This window comes from Mus caroli, chromosome 16 (genome assembly GCF_900094665.2).
Source record: "Mus caroli chromosome 16, CAROLI_EIJ_v1.1, whole genome shotgun sequence".
NCBI classification, from domain to species: Eukaryota; Metazoa; Chordata; class Mammalia; order Rodentia; family Muridae; genus Mus; species Mus caroli.
In genome coordinates, this window is record NC_034585.1 from 74,909,482 (window position 1) to 74,923,590 (window position 14,109).

The following is a 14,109-nucleotide window of genomic DNA, read 5'->3' on the forward strand; positions in this document are numbered from 1 at the left end:
CTGAGAAGCTGTATGAATTTAGTTTCTTACGCCTCAGGCATAGTTCACAGGCCTAAGAACCAGAAAAATGAATGGTGTAGACACGCATCCACTGAGTAAGTGCTATGATCATAGAGAGAGAAAAAAAAATCATGGAAAGCTTAATTAGTTAAACATACACACACACACACACACAAATCTCATTTTCATTTCTTTGCTTTCTTCAGACTCTCACTGGTTGGACAGTATCTACCCATACTAAAAGTGCAACTGTTTGACTTAGTCAAAGAATTTGGTAATGAAAACTTAGTTCAGTGGGCATTTGAAATTACTCATCATATCTTCTCTCCTTTGTGAACAATAGAAACGAATTCTCTAATTGAAGCATAATCATAAAATGCAGACATATGTCACTAAATGATGCCCTCTGATTTCATCATACCCCTGAATTACTATATTTAGTGTGCAATACTGTCACGCATGTGCAAGTTTCACGTAACAAAAAAATGAGTTATGTCAATCTTATCTGTAATTCTAGTTCACCATTCCAGAATTAGAAATAATTTCTGTATTTTTAAATAGCAACCGTGCTGCGTACTTCCTCCAGCTATATGCAACTTTTAATCATGTTTACGCTGCAGATTTATGAAGTCGTGGATATTCGTAAAACAGGCCTTTATGTTCTCCTCTGCTTGTTCTCTGGATTCGTGATTACTGGGGGAAAAAAGCATGTAGTTATGCATGACTGTTAAAAGGCACAGCATTTGTCACTTTATAAACATACTTATTCTCTTCCCTACCCACTACTCACTTCACATGGGAGTCTTGCTGCAGTAACTCCTCACATACAAAACTACAATCAATTTCAGCTAATCTCTTTTGTGCTAGCTTGCTCCTGCACTTCTTTCTTTCTGTTTTGGCATGGCATAATATCATCTTTTTCTTTGATCTTTGCTGAAATCAGGGCTTGTAGGAGACAATCTCTGGCTTTGCATCTCACACTTTAAGGAAGATTGATGCTTTTAGACCAGAAACATTTATTATACTTGCAAAGAACAAAAAAAAAAATCTGTTTCAGGATGGGTTAGGTCTACATTAACAAAACTATCTGCTATTCAAATTTCTTGGACAATTTTTTTTAACCTAAGAAAGAACCAAAACAATGTAATTACATTGTGTAGTACTCATAAGGGGAGCACCCTAAAGTTTCCAGTCTTGTAAACTACCATGCATCATGTCTTCTAAGATAGTTTATTCATACTGTAGTTTTTCAATACTTTAATTATTGTGTCTAGTATATGTTTAAAGACCATTATTTATCACTACTAATAACAAATTGCCAATGACACAAATTTATTAAGTATGAATGAGTGAAAACTTTCCTAAGGATATTGATTTGCATCTCTTCATATTTCATAAATTTGTTCACTGGGTTAAGACTTATTTAACACATAGTTGTTCCTCCTATGGAGCTGCAAACCCCTTCAACTCCTTGAATCCTTTCTCTAGCTCCTTCATTGGGGACCCTGTGCTCAAGCCAATGGATGACTGTGGGCACACACTTATGTATTTGTCAGGCACTGGCAAAGCCTTTCAGGAGACAGCTATATCAGGCTCCTGTCAGCAAGCACTTTTTGGCATTCAAATAGTGTCTGGGTTTGGTGACTGTATATGGGATGGATCCCCAGAGCTCCCAGTGACTAAAACACCAAACAAAGAGTACACACCGTGAGAATTATGCTCTACCTGTATTTGTAGCAGAGGATGGCCTACTTGGTCATCAGTGGGAGAAGAGGCCCTTGGTCCTGTGAAGGCTCTATGCCCCAGTATAGTGGAAGGACAGTACCAGGAAGTGGCCGTGAGTGAGTTGATGAGCAGGGAGAGGGGAGAGGGAATGGGGGGGGGTGTTTCAGAGGAGCAACCAGGAAAGGAGACACATTTGAAATGTAAATAAAGAAAATATATAATTTTTAAAAAAGAATAATTTAACAGGCATATTCCTGAAATCTCAGGATGACCTAGAGAGTGGGAATTTGTGAAGTTTTAATTACATATGCTGATGGAATATTTGAATGAACATAGGCTATATGATACAAATATTTTATTCTGATTCAAAATGTAAAATGTTTATGATGAAACAAAGAAATAATGTATCTCAGAGAACTCTTAATTTTTCTATCAAAATCAAATTTACAGCATCTAGTATGTGAATTCATGATACTCTTCATTCTCTAGCAACTTCAAGTTCATGTTCAGGAAAGAGAAAGCTGTGGAGTGATAGTGATATCCTCCAGCAATGCAGACTCAGGAGAGTTCCCTGTTAGAAAGCAATGCAGCTGTGACTTTATTAAATTAAACATGCTTCATGGCGATTAGCCAAAGAAGTTTCCTTTGGGCAACCAGCCTGATCACAAAGAAACATGACACAAGCAGAGAAAATTCTACCATGGAATCTCTACTACCCTGCAGGTTTTGCCCTTTTGGCCCTGTCTGCTCCTCTCACCCTTCCTGGAGCTATGTTCTTGACGGATTTTATTGACTCTATTTCTTACTATTTAGTGGAAACATTTCCCATGGGGAAAATCCCTGTCAACTAAACATTGCATACGTTTGAATTTTCATCATCTTTTTTTTCCCACGGCTTAACTTGTTTTGGCTATTATCAAAATTTTGTGAATAGATTCTATATAAAATAGTAATAGTCTATGTGTAGCAAAAGGTGGAAGGAAATGATTTTTAATATTTCCAAATGCTAAATGATACAATTGTAATGTAATAGTTGTTGAACTTCACTGAAGCATAACTAGTTATACACATGTAAGTAAATGCCTCATTACCTTATAAATTTGTACATTTGTTTTTGTGTGTTAATTCAAGAAACTACTTTAAACAAGAAAGCAAGCCATGTTGTGGTATAGCTGGATTTTTCACGTATTGTACCTGTTCAAATTATTAATTTGAATTTTACATTTTTGTAAGAAGTCCTTGCTAGGTAGATGAGACTAGCTTTGAACTATCAAATCTTGTTTCTTACCCTCCTTAATGAAGACTTTCGTGCCCAGGCCACTATATCCAACTGTTCATATCATTCCTATTGTTACAGTTTTGCATACTTAATGCTAGCATATATGTATGTGGCTTGGCATAATACTTACATTTTAATTCCCAGTACTCAAGAGTAAGTGATAAACAGATTCCCATGAGTTCAAGGCCAATCTGGTCTGCATAATGACTTTCAGGTCTGACAAGATTGCATAGTTAGAATCTTTCTCAATAAAATACAATACAAAGACAGAAAGAAGATACATCACATATGTGTTATATGGTCGTCTCTTACTACCTTTTGGATATCCTAGCATCATAACCTGTGGATGAAAGGCGTAAAGCAATGTAGTGGCTTTGTTGATCTGTGTAGAATTCAGAATGTGCTCAATAGTTTCGATTCTGTAGGCTTCAGAGGTTTTGTTTCCTTATTGAATTTGGACTTCTGTAAGCATCCTTTACAGAACAATTCTGCTACCCCTGCTTGTTAAGCCATAACACATTCTTATACACCAGAGAAAAGGATATGGCTTTATCAACAAATATTTCTCTTCCACTGGCCTCTGAAAATGTGTCTTAAGTACTCCTTGATTGATTTTGGTTTTGAGATGGGAAATCTACATCAAGTGGAAGAATAAGAAGGAAGTGCCCACTTATCAGTGAATACATATTGTGTGAGTTCCTTGCTAAACACATGAAACTCAAGAAGAATGAAGACCAAAGTGTGGACACTGTGTCCCTTCTTAGAATTGGGAACAAAACACCCATAGAAGGAGTTACAGAGACAAAGTTTGGAACTGTGACAAAAGGATGGACCATCTAGAGACTGCCATATCCAGGGATCCATCCCATAATCAGCTTCCAAACGCTGACACCATTGCATACACTAGCAAGATTTTGCTGAAAGGACCCAGATATAGCTGTCTCTTGTGAGACTATGCCAGGGCCTAGCAAACACAGAAGTGGATACTCACAGTCAGCTATTGGATGGATCACAGAGTCCCCAATGGAGGAGCTAGAGAAAGTACCCAAGGAGCTAAAGGGATCTTCAACCCTATAGGTGGAACAACATTATGAACTAACCAGTACCCCGGAGCTCTTGACTCTAGCTGCATATGTATCAAAAGATGGCCTAGTCGGCCATCACTGGAAAGAGAGGCCCATTGGACATGCAAACTTTATATGCCCCAGTACAGGGGAATTCCAGGGCCAAAAGAATGGGAATGGGTGGGTAGGGAAGAGGGGGGGGAGGTATAGGGGACTTTTGGGATAGCATTGGAAATGTAATTGAGGAAAATACGTAATAAAAAATATTAAAAAAAAAAAAAGGAAGTGCCCATTTGCAGAGCCTGCGGAATGAGGCATTTGAATACATGATACCTCTCATAGTGGATACTCTTTTGTTTCTTTTCAGTGCATAGGACATCCTCTGCAGTTCATTCTTGTGAGCATTCTGAGACCCTGAAGCTAAAGCCCATATGTGGGAGCGCGCATAGCTAGGGCTCTCAGGTACCTTACAGTCAAACTTTCTCAGATTTCAACCTCAGCACACTGGTAAGGTCTCTATTTTATTGATTCTGTCAGTGCTGCACTCTCTGTGGTTCTGTATAAATTAAGAGTGACCTCTGGATTCCAGTTTTACCTTTCCCTGCATTTTAGGTGTGTCTTCCCATGCCATTTTGATAATCTGACAAATCCAGCCATGTGCTTTTTCTTTTGTTTAATATAATCACAGAATGATAATTTCCTAGTTCACTGCATGTTAAAGCTAAAAGCTACAAACCTACAGTGTGGTTTTGATACACAATAATGTTTAATGTCACCCTCCTTGACATTAATAATATCTAATAAGTATATTTTACTAATTAGTCTGAAAAAATGAAATGTTCTCCATGACTGACATTAATTTACTCATCTAAATTACAAAAAAAAAAGCAGTTGAGCCCAGTTCCCTCTTGACGAAGGCACAGATTTATATGTGAAGCAGAGCTTAAGATGTAGATTGATGCTGGGAGAGACATATTATAGAAAAGGGGTCATAAGCCACAACCCCCAACATCATTAAACACAGCAAATTTATGAATCAATTAACACATATGGAAGGAGGTGCTGCGGATATATCAATGAACTGAATTACTCGTTATGGAAGCATGCACACGCTTTACTTGAACTAAGCATGTTATTGGATGATTACTTTGTTTGATATCATTTGTTCAGATTGTTTTCTAAAAGCCCAGACACTACTATGTTAAAGAAAAATACTGTAGGGTTTATATGTTCATCAAAATTTGACTTTGAAGAGAGTCAATAATTTATTTTTAACATTGACAGTCATGTATTAATCATCTGAAGAAATACTTCAACAATGATTCATAATAAAACAGGAGTGAGATTCATTATAAATTCACATAAAAACAAGATCAAAGTCCAATTTCTCTTTAACTAAAACTGAAAAGTCAATTTGAAAATTCTGTTTTCAGTTACTTTAGATTAAGTACATTGCTTCAATACAATATACTCAGTTGTCATTAATACAGAGCTCCCAGAGACTAAAGGACCCATGGCTCCAGCTACATTTATAGAAGAGTGCCTTATCTGGTATCAGTGGGAGGGGAATTTTTTGGTCCTGTGGAGACTGGATGTCTCAGTATAAGGGGAGGCTAACGGGGTGAAGCAGAAGTAGATGGGTGGTTAGGGAAACACTCTCTTAGAGATAAAGTAGTGGGGACATAGGATGGGGGACTTGTGGAGGAGAGAGGTGGAAGGGGACATTTAAAATGTACATAAATAAAATAACAAATAGAAAATATAAAAATAAAAATGAATACCAATTAATCTGATTTCAATCAACAACGGATGTTTCTTTCCTCCAGTGATTATTCACGTATACAGTAAATAAAATATCAAGAATACTGTTTATTTTATGTACACTGGTACTTTGCGTTCATGCATGTCTCTATTAGGGTGTCAGACGTCTTAAACAGGAGTTACAGATAGCCGTGAGCTGTCATATGGGTTTTGGAAACAGAACCTAGGTCCTCTGGAAACTGCTGAGAAATCTCTCCAGCCCATTTAGTATTTAACTTGGGATGCCTTTATCAGGGCGTACTGGCTATTTTTGTGTCAAGTTGACACAGCTGGAGTTATCACAGAGAAAGGCTCCCTGACCTGTCTGAGTTCCAGTCCTGACTTCCTTTGTGATGAACAACAGCATGGAAGTGTAAGCCGAATAAACCCTTTCCTCCCCAACTTGCTTCTTGGTCATGATGTTTATGCAGGAATAGAAACCCTGACTAAGACACAGGGTAAAGAACAAGAAGCCATCTTTGGTAAATGTGATTGCCTAAAGATTGTAAATAGAAAAAAAGGAGGGTGTTAAGGTAAAGGAAGTTTACATTACTTTGTTTGTTTGTTTGTTTTTGTTTATTTTATGTTAATTATGTATTTTACTCATTTACATTTCCAATGCTATTCCAAAAGTCCCCCATAATTTCCTCACTCCCCCACCCACCCACTCCCACTTCTTGGCCCTGTCATTCCCCTGTACTGAGGCATATAAAGTTTGCATGACCAAGAGGCCTCTCTTTCCACTGATGGCCGACTAGGCCATCTTCTGCTACATATGCAGCTAGAGTCAATCGCTCTGGGGTGTACTGGGTAGTTCAGATTATTGTTCCACCTATAGGGTTGAAGACCCCTTTAGCTCCTTGGGTACTTTCTCTATCTCCCCCATTGGGGACTCTGTGATCCATCCAATAGCTGACTATGAGCATCCACTTCTGTGTTTGCTAGGCCCCGACATAGCCTCACAAGAGACAGCTATATCAGGGTCCATTCAGCAAAATCTTGCTAGTGTGAGCAATGGTGTCAGCGTTTGGAGGCTGGTTATGGGATGGGTTCCCAGGTATGGCAGTCTCTAGATGGTCTATTCTTTTGTCTCAGCTCCAAACTTTGTCTCTGTAACCCCAATTCCAAGCTTGTACAACCACACTGGAAATTAGTCTGGAGGTTCCTCAGAAAATTGGACATAGTACCACCAGAGGATCCCACAATACCTCTCCTGGGCATATATTCAGAAGATGTTCCAACCAGTAAGAAGGACACATGCTTCACTATATTCATAGCAGCCTTATTTATAATAGCCAGAAGCTGGAAAGAACCCAGACATCCCTCAACCGAGGAATGGATACAGAAAATGTGGTACATTTACACAATGGAGTACTACTCAGCTATTAAAAAGAATGAATTTATGAAATTCCTAGGCAAATAGATAGACCTGGAAGACATCATCCTGAGTGAGGTAACCCAATCACAAAAGAACTCCCATGACATGTACTCACTGATAAGTGGATATTAGCCCAGAAACTTAGAATACCCAAGATATAAGATGCAATTTGCAAAACATATGAAACTCAAGAAGAATGAAGACCAAAGTGTTTACATTACTTTTGATTCATCATTAAATGAATAAGAAAAGAAAACTGAGGAATCAGTTGAATAAGACTTATAGACTAAGATGTAGGTACAATTTTAAAACAACCTTGTCTGTGATATTTAAGTAACATAAGCAGACTCAAGGTGTATGAGTCTGTGTAGATAACGACCATTTTTCTGCAACAAAATATTTTACAGAGTTGGAAAAGTGTTCTTTGCACCCAACATCATTTTTATGGAACTGACTAGGAAAAAGATTATGGAAACATGTTAGGTTTATGCATCAGAGAATATTCTCTTGAACAAACCTGGACTTGATGGAGAAGGACAGTCCTAGCAAAATCAATGAGAGGTTTCCTCATGGAGTTGTTATTGGACATTATAACTTACATGATGTGTGCATGTGATTTTCATACTATAACCTTAGATAAAATATTTAAGACATAATGTAAATGCATCTAATGAAATATATGTATTTTGGCAGTCTGTTTAGCTGCAAATGGAACAATTATCTTGGAAGGATAGTTCACTGCAGTACTTGGAAACAACTAATTAGTGTTTTTTCAACCTTCTTAAACCTGTAATTATTTAATATGGTTCTTCATATTGTGGTGACCTCTCAAAATAAAATTATTTTGTTGTCATTCCATAACTGTAATTTTGTTAGTGAAGATTTGTAATATAAAAATCTGGTATGTAGGGAAATTGATATGCAAAACCCAAAGGAGTTGTTACTGGCAAGTTGATAACCATTGTCCTAAATGCATTTAAGAATCTAAACGATTAGGTCACAGTAAAGAACCTAAGTAAACAGCTAATTTAATATATTCAATTCAGGCCAATGGTAGTGTATCCATATCTCTTACTACAAAACTTCATATATGGAAGAAACAATTCTATCATATCCCTTTATGAACAAAACATTGCTACATGAATATTGCCTTAGTAATCTCATTATAATAAAATATCAGAAATAGCAATATACAGCAAAATTGTTTGTAATAGAAGTAAAATGATGAAATAATTACAACAGTGCATTCCAAAATCTCTAACATTACTATAAAAATCTCTGAAATTTTTGTTGTATTTGTGATTGAGCTTGTGTTTTCATTCATAGTATAAGTTCAATATAAATCGTACATGATCTAATGTGTTCAATTTCATTTACAAAACTTGAAAGTCCATTTTGTGGAATTCATCTTTCAATGGCTGAGTGGGTAGCTTCAATGTGGACTGCATTAGCTCCTGACACCAATTATTAAAGTCTCAGATCCGATTACAGTTAATTATTCAGAGTCTCTGTAGCATGTAATAAGATATCTTCTTTTATAATTATAAACATAGAAACAGTCCTCCTCCCAAAATGTGTATAGACACTCAACAGCAATTACAATGTTTGGTAAGCTTTTGTACATTGCAAGGAAGAAAGTTTCTAATTGCTTACTGATTACCATTCAAGATAGAATTTTTTTTATTTTGTTTGTTTTTTTTTAAAGCAACAAAGATTTGACATTCTAATTTTTTTTAAAAAGGTTGCCTACTGCACACTTAATTACGTAACAATATTCTTCCTTGCACTGCTCAATCTGAGCACAACTTCCCTCTCCTGTTTAAAAATCTAAATAGCTCATCAAGCCCACAATGGTTCTTATTACATAGTAGATTTTGCCCCCTTTAAGAACACTTTGTTTATAACACTTGACACAATGTGCCCTTTCTGGAAAGAAACTTGAACAGGATATGAGCAATGCAATGTTCCATAAAATAAAAACCAAGATCACATTGTTAACATCATAGAATGAATCAAGTTCCATTAGTATGAGTTTGAAGAGAGCTACCAGTATACCCTTCAGAATCTCAAGGCATTATTTTATTGAAATATTAAAACCTTGATCATTTCATTTTCTGTACGCCAATTTTGTAGGTAGAACCAGTCTATTTTATGGATGTGTTTTCAGTATAAGAAATCACCAGTAAATGGAAACTGGGTCTTCTCAGTGCAAACCTATATGTCTTTTCATTTTTTTGTGTTGCTCCTCTTAGAAAGTGATAACATTTCCCTTTGAAATGACTCAATTGTGCTAAGATCACTTCATCCACAGATAACAAATTAGTAAATGGGGAACTAGAGACCCATGTAGGGATAATGATCTATGCTTTATGATTGCACACCACAGAAAACTGCTTTAGGGAAACAGCAATTTGACTTCAATTTTAAAGCGTGTATTCTTATGGGACTTGACATCTCTGGAAATTTTTGTGTAATTACTTTTGTTATATATAAAATACACAACATAGATTCCCCAAAGGAAAACAAAGGTAGGAATCTTGGGACTTATGAAGATATTTAGGAGTTAGTATGGTTTTATCCCACTCTACAATTGCCAGCAACGGACTCTGTGCTTGTGCAGTTACTATATAATCTATTACGATTCCAAGTCTACTGTGTCATGTATTTTCTTTTCAATATTAAAAATCATGTCACTTCCACATGGTCAAATGTGTTTGGTTGATACTCAAGTGGACGTGTCAAGTGTGTTATTTTTCCTATTTCACATTGAATTTGTTTCTTGAGTTTAAGAGATACTATTATGGATGGCAAGCACCATCTTAATAATGTGATTTTTTTCAAAATTAAGGAAAATTTAATCTCTGTTTTGGTAATCATTATGAGAACTTTCTCATACAGCACTAACACAAGTATGGTGGGTTCTATTCATATATACTCATGAATTTAAAAAACATCACAATTTCGACACTGTACCTTCCCCTTAAATCACTGTATCATAGAAGAGCAAGTAATGAGGTGATCTGAAAATGTTGTACACATGCCAATATGGCTCTTTTTGTTTTTTATGAATGAGGCAATTTATTAGCCCAGCATCCTTTGTTCTAATGCTTCTTGTTGGCAGCTGCCACCTGTCCAGCGATCCTGTCCAGATCTCTCTGTCCCTGAGGTGTTAGCTTGCGGCCTCCATCTTGGTCCTTTCCCACCATTTTCAGCCCCTCCAGAGCTTGGAGGACACAGCGGGCCACACTCTTAGAGCCTCTGCTGAAGTGGCTGGGTCTGACACAGTTTCTCTGCTGTCCTCCGTAGATCTTGGTCATGCAACCAACCCTCGCACCACCTCAGAGGTACAGGTGCCATGCTGTGGAAGCAGCTTGTATGTAGAACCAGTTCTCATTATATGGGGCAAGCTCTTTATGTTTGGCCAGCTTGACTGTGTCCACCCATTCGAGGACTTTCGGCTTCCTGGACTTTTGGGGGAAGGCTGCCAGAGCTCTGATGAACTCCTGCTGGTTAACATCTTGTACAGTATCTTCAGGAATCATGCAGCCTCCGCGCTGAATATGGCTGAATATGATATGCTGTTTGTTTGTTTGTCTGTTTGGTTGGTTGGTTGGTTGGTTGGTTTTTCGAGACAGGGTTTCTCTGTAGAGCCCTGGCTGTCCTGGAACTCACTTTGTAGACCAGGCTGGCCTCGAACTCAGAAATCTGCCTGTCTCTGCTTCCCAAGTGCTGGGATTAAAGGCGTGGGCCACCACTGCCCGGCATGATATGCATTTTTGAAGAGGGCACTCAAGTTTCTTCATGTGGGAAAAGTATGCTTTTGTGAATGTGAAAAGGGAGGACTATTTTCCTCCTTTCATATACATTATAGAATTAATTCTAACCTTAATACAATGTTTCTAGCCTGTCATAGGTGTTGTAGAATTAGACAATACAACTTAGTACTTCCATGACATGACGAGTTGTGATTATGTCTGAGTTCCTTCAGATATTATAAGACAGATCAGGTCAACCAAATACCATCATTCATTAATATAAAACAAATATCCAACAAAGTAAGAAAATAATTCAAATTACATTCATATATGTAAGTCTTCTGGTCATCTATCTATATAGAGATTAACACCTCATAGGAGAAACTTTGGTACTAACCTAAAATAGACTGATGATATGAAGTATATTTTAGTCCTCTACTAACATCTGAAGACCATTCATACTTAAATGTAGACAAAGCCCATTCCAAGAAAATATGTTCCACTTGATGTTATTTAAACCCTCAAATTTGAATACTATGCTTTACCAATGGCTTTGATCTTTCAAAACAGGGGAAAGCCTACACAACATACACAGTGTGAAAACACAGCTTCAAAACATATATGTGGAAATATATTATTTAAAATATGATTGTCCACTGAGGAGATTGATAATTGGGTAAAATTTGCCTGCAGCACAAGTATGAAGAAGTAAGTTTAAATCCCAGAGTCATATAATATCTGGACATAGAAACAGACCATCCACCATCCAAATTCTACAGTGAAGGTGATGGGTCAGCTAGATCAGAATATGCTTTGAAAATGCTTCAAAAAGAGTCTATATAAAGTAAGGTAGAAGTTAAGGACGTCTTCAAACTGTCCTCTGACATGATTTGTGGCATTGCTAAGTATCACACACCAAATGGTGTCCACTTGCACATAGGAACGCACACAAATCTTTGTAACACAATAACTGCTGGAACCAATACATAGTTGAGATTCTAGTGCAATGGTAAATGTGTTCCATTATTATATAACTCCTTCATTTCAATTCTATATTAAATAAAAAAATAAACTCATAGTCTAAAGTCTGATTATTTTTATGTAATAGACACAACTACTCTTTTTAGTACTTCTATTTCCACTTGAGCAATTTAGTACCAGTAATGGCAAGGTCGTCCTTTCAATGTGAAGTCTTTGAATAAAGTCTCTGTGCAGTTGCTCTGTGACTGTTTCTTGCAAAGCTCTAACAGTCTGCATGGCTAGTAGGAACAGTTACTCATTCCTCTAAAATTAAAGTTGTACTGTATTGTATTTGGGAACTAACTTGCAAAATATGTGAAACTTTGAAAACAGAAGTCTTTGAGGGTTTTTTTTTATGGACTAAAAACATAAAACCGTGCATTGCAACAATTATTCCATGATCATCATTTGTGTCTTAATACTAAACAGATTCTTTAATCACTGATTTTTTTAGTGATGAAAAGAATATAAATTAATGACACCAAATAATTTGCTTAATAATTGGGAACTGAGTTTAATTCATACATTTCATTTTTGTAAGTACTCAATGAGAGCTTAGCAACTGCATGCCCTCAAATAACTAACAATTATTTTTATTGGTTTTCTTGATCTTTAAGTCCACTATTCTTCCTGAGAACAGATGGTATATCTACTTACATTAGTAGTACATTTGCAGTGTAGTGTAATATTTAGCTATATTTTATTACTGCTCATTTCACTGAATGTAGGATAAATAACCTTCTGATCTTAATTAATGTACATACATTTTCTGAATAAAATTAATTGATTATTTTTGACAATATTATATAAACTATCTGTCTTCATTACTTTTACTGAATATTCTTTAAGCTAAATAGGTCAGTTCTTGTTACTCCTATGCACAGATCAACCATGAAAGCCATGTAACAATACAGACTTTAACCATTTAACAAAGAGTTCATTTATTTTGCTTAGCTCAACTTGCTTCAAACCAGCAGCTTTCTTATTGGTGGAATTCAATGCTAAATAGTTTGAACATAACCTTGGAGTGAATTCTTTTCTTTCCTTGTAGTCAATTACCCTCTTCGAGCTTTTCATAAAACAAAGGACTGTGCAAGGCTGCACTGTCAGTACAGCCAAGACCAAAGTGGTAGAAGTAAGCAACGCTCTGGGGAATACTGCAAATGCAATTTCTGCCTCCTACTTGGAAGTTGAGTGCCAGCAACAGTCTAATAGAAACCCTTTGCTTTCAGGGTGATCCATTCCAGTGTGATAAGCACTACAATGAAGTTAATATCATTTCTCAGAGGCAGACCTTTTCATGCAGTTAACTATGTGTAAAATTGTCTTCCTTTTCTTTCTTATTTGACATATATCCCAAATTTATAATAAGTCTGGCATGCACTTCCACTAAGCAGTCTGATCTTCCTCTTAGTGTTTGATTTATGAGGACTTAAGAAGGAGATATGTCCAGACTGTCTTAGTGGATATATCTTGTCGATGTATTTTGTTTAGTGTTCTAATTGCAATGAGCTTTTCCTTCAAAATCCACTCTTATAAACAGTTTTAGCTTTCTACATCGAGTTAACCACCAAATATTAAAAATATAAAAAATAAAATATATATAAAAATAGATTTTTCTTCTTTCAAATATATACTTAACTAGTAACATTTCTTATGATGTTCTGTAGGGTATCATTTTCTTACACATAGGCACTGAGTAATATATCACATATCATTTTGTATTCACAGTTAGTCTAAGTGTTTCTTCCCGTGATGCTTTTTATTAGTTATTTTATTTTTCTACATTTCAAATGTTATTCCCCTTCCCAGTTAGCCCCTCCCACTCCCTCCCTGTCCCCCTGCTTTTTTGAGAGTGCTGCCCCCACCCACACACCTACTCCCTCTATACTGCCCTATATTTCCCCTAGTCTGGGATGAGAGGGAAGTTACTTTTCTTTAAGGCTAGGATACTAGGTAGGCCAGCTATTTTCCTATGGATAACTACACATCCAACATTGTATTGAGGACACAATTTAGATTCCAGAAGTTTAAAGAAAATTAGAAATAAAGAAAGAAATCAAGGACTTTTTAGAGTTCAATGAAAAT

The 14,109-nt window shown here is 36.4% G+C and overlaps 1 pseudogene; it reads right to left on the reverse strand.

The window, feature by feature from the left end:
- Nucleotides 1-10,337: 10,337 nt before the first annotated feature.
- On the reverse strand, nt 10,338-10,788 carry LOC110311341 (annotated as a pseudogene).
- Nucleotides 10,789-14,109: the final 3,321 nt, after the last annotated feature.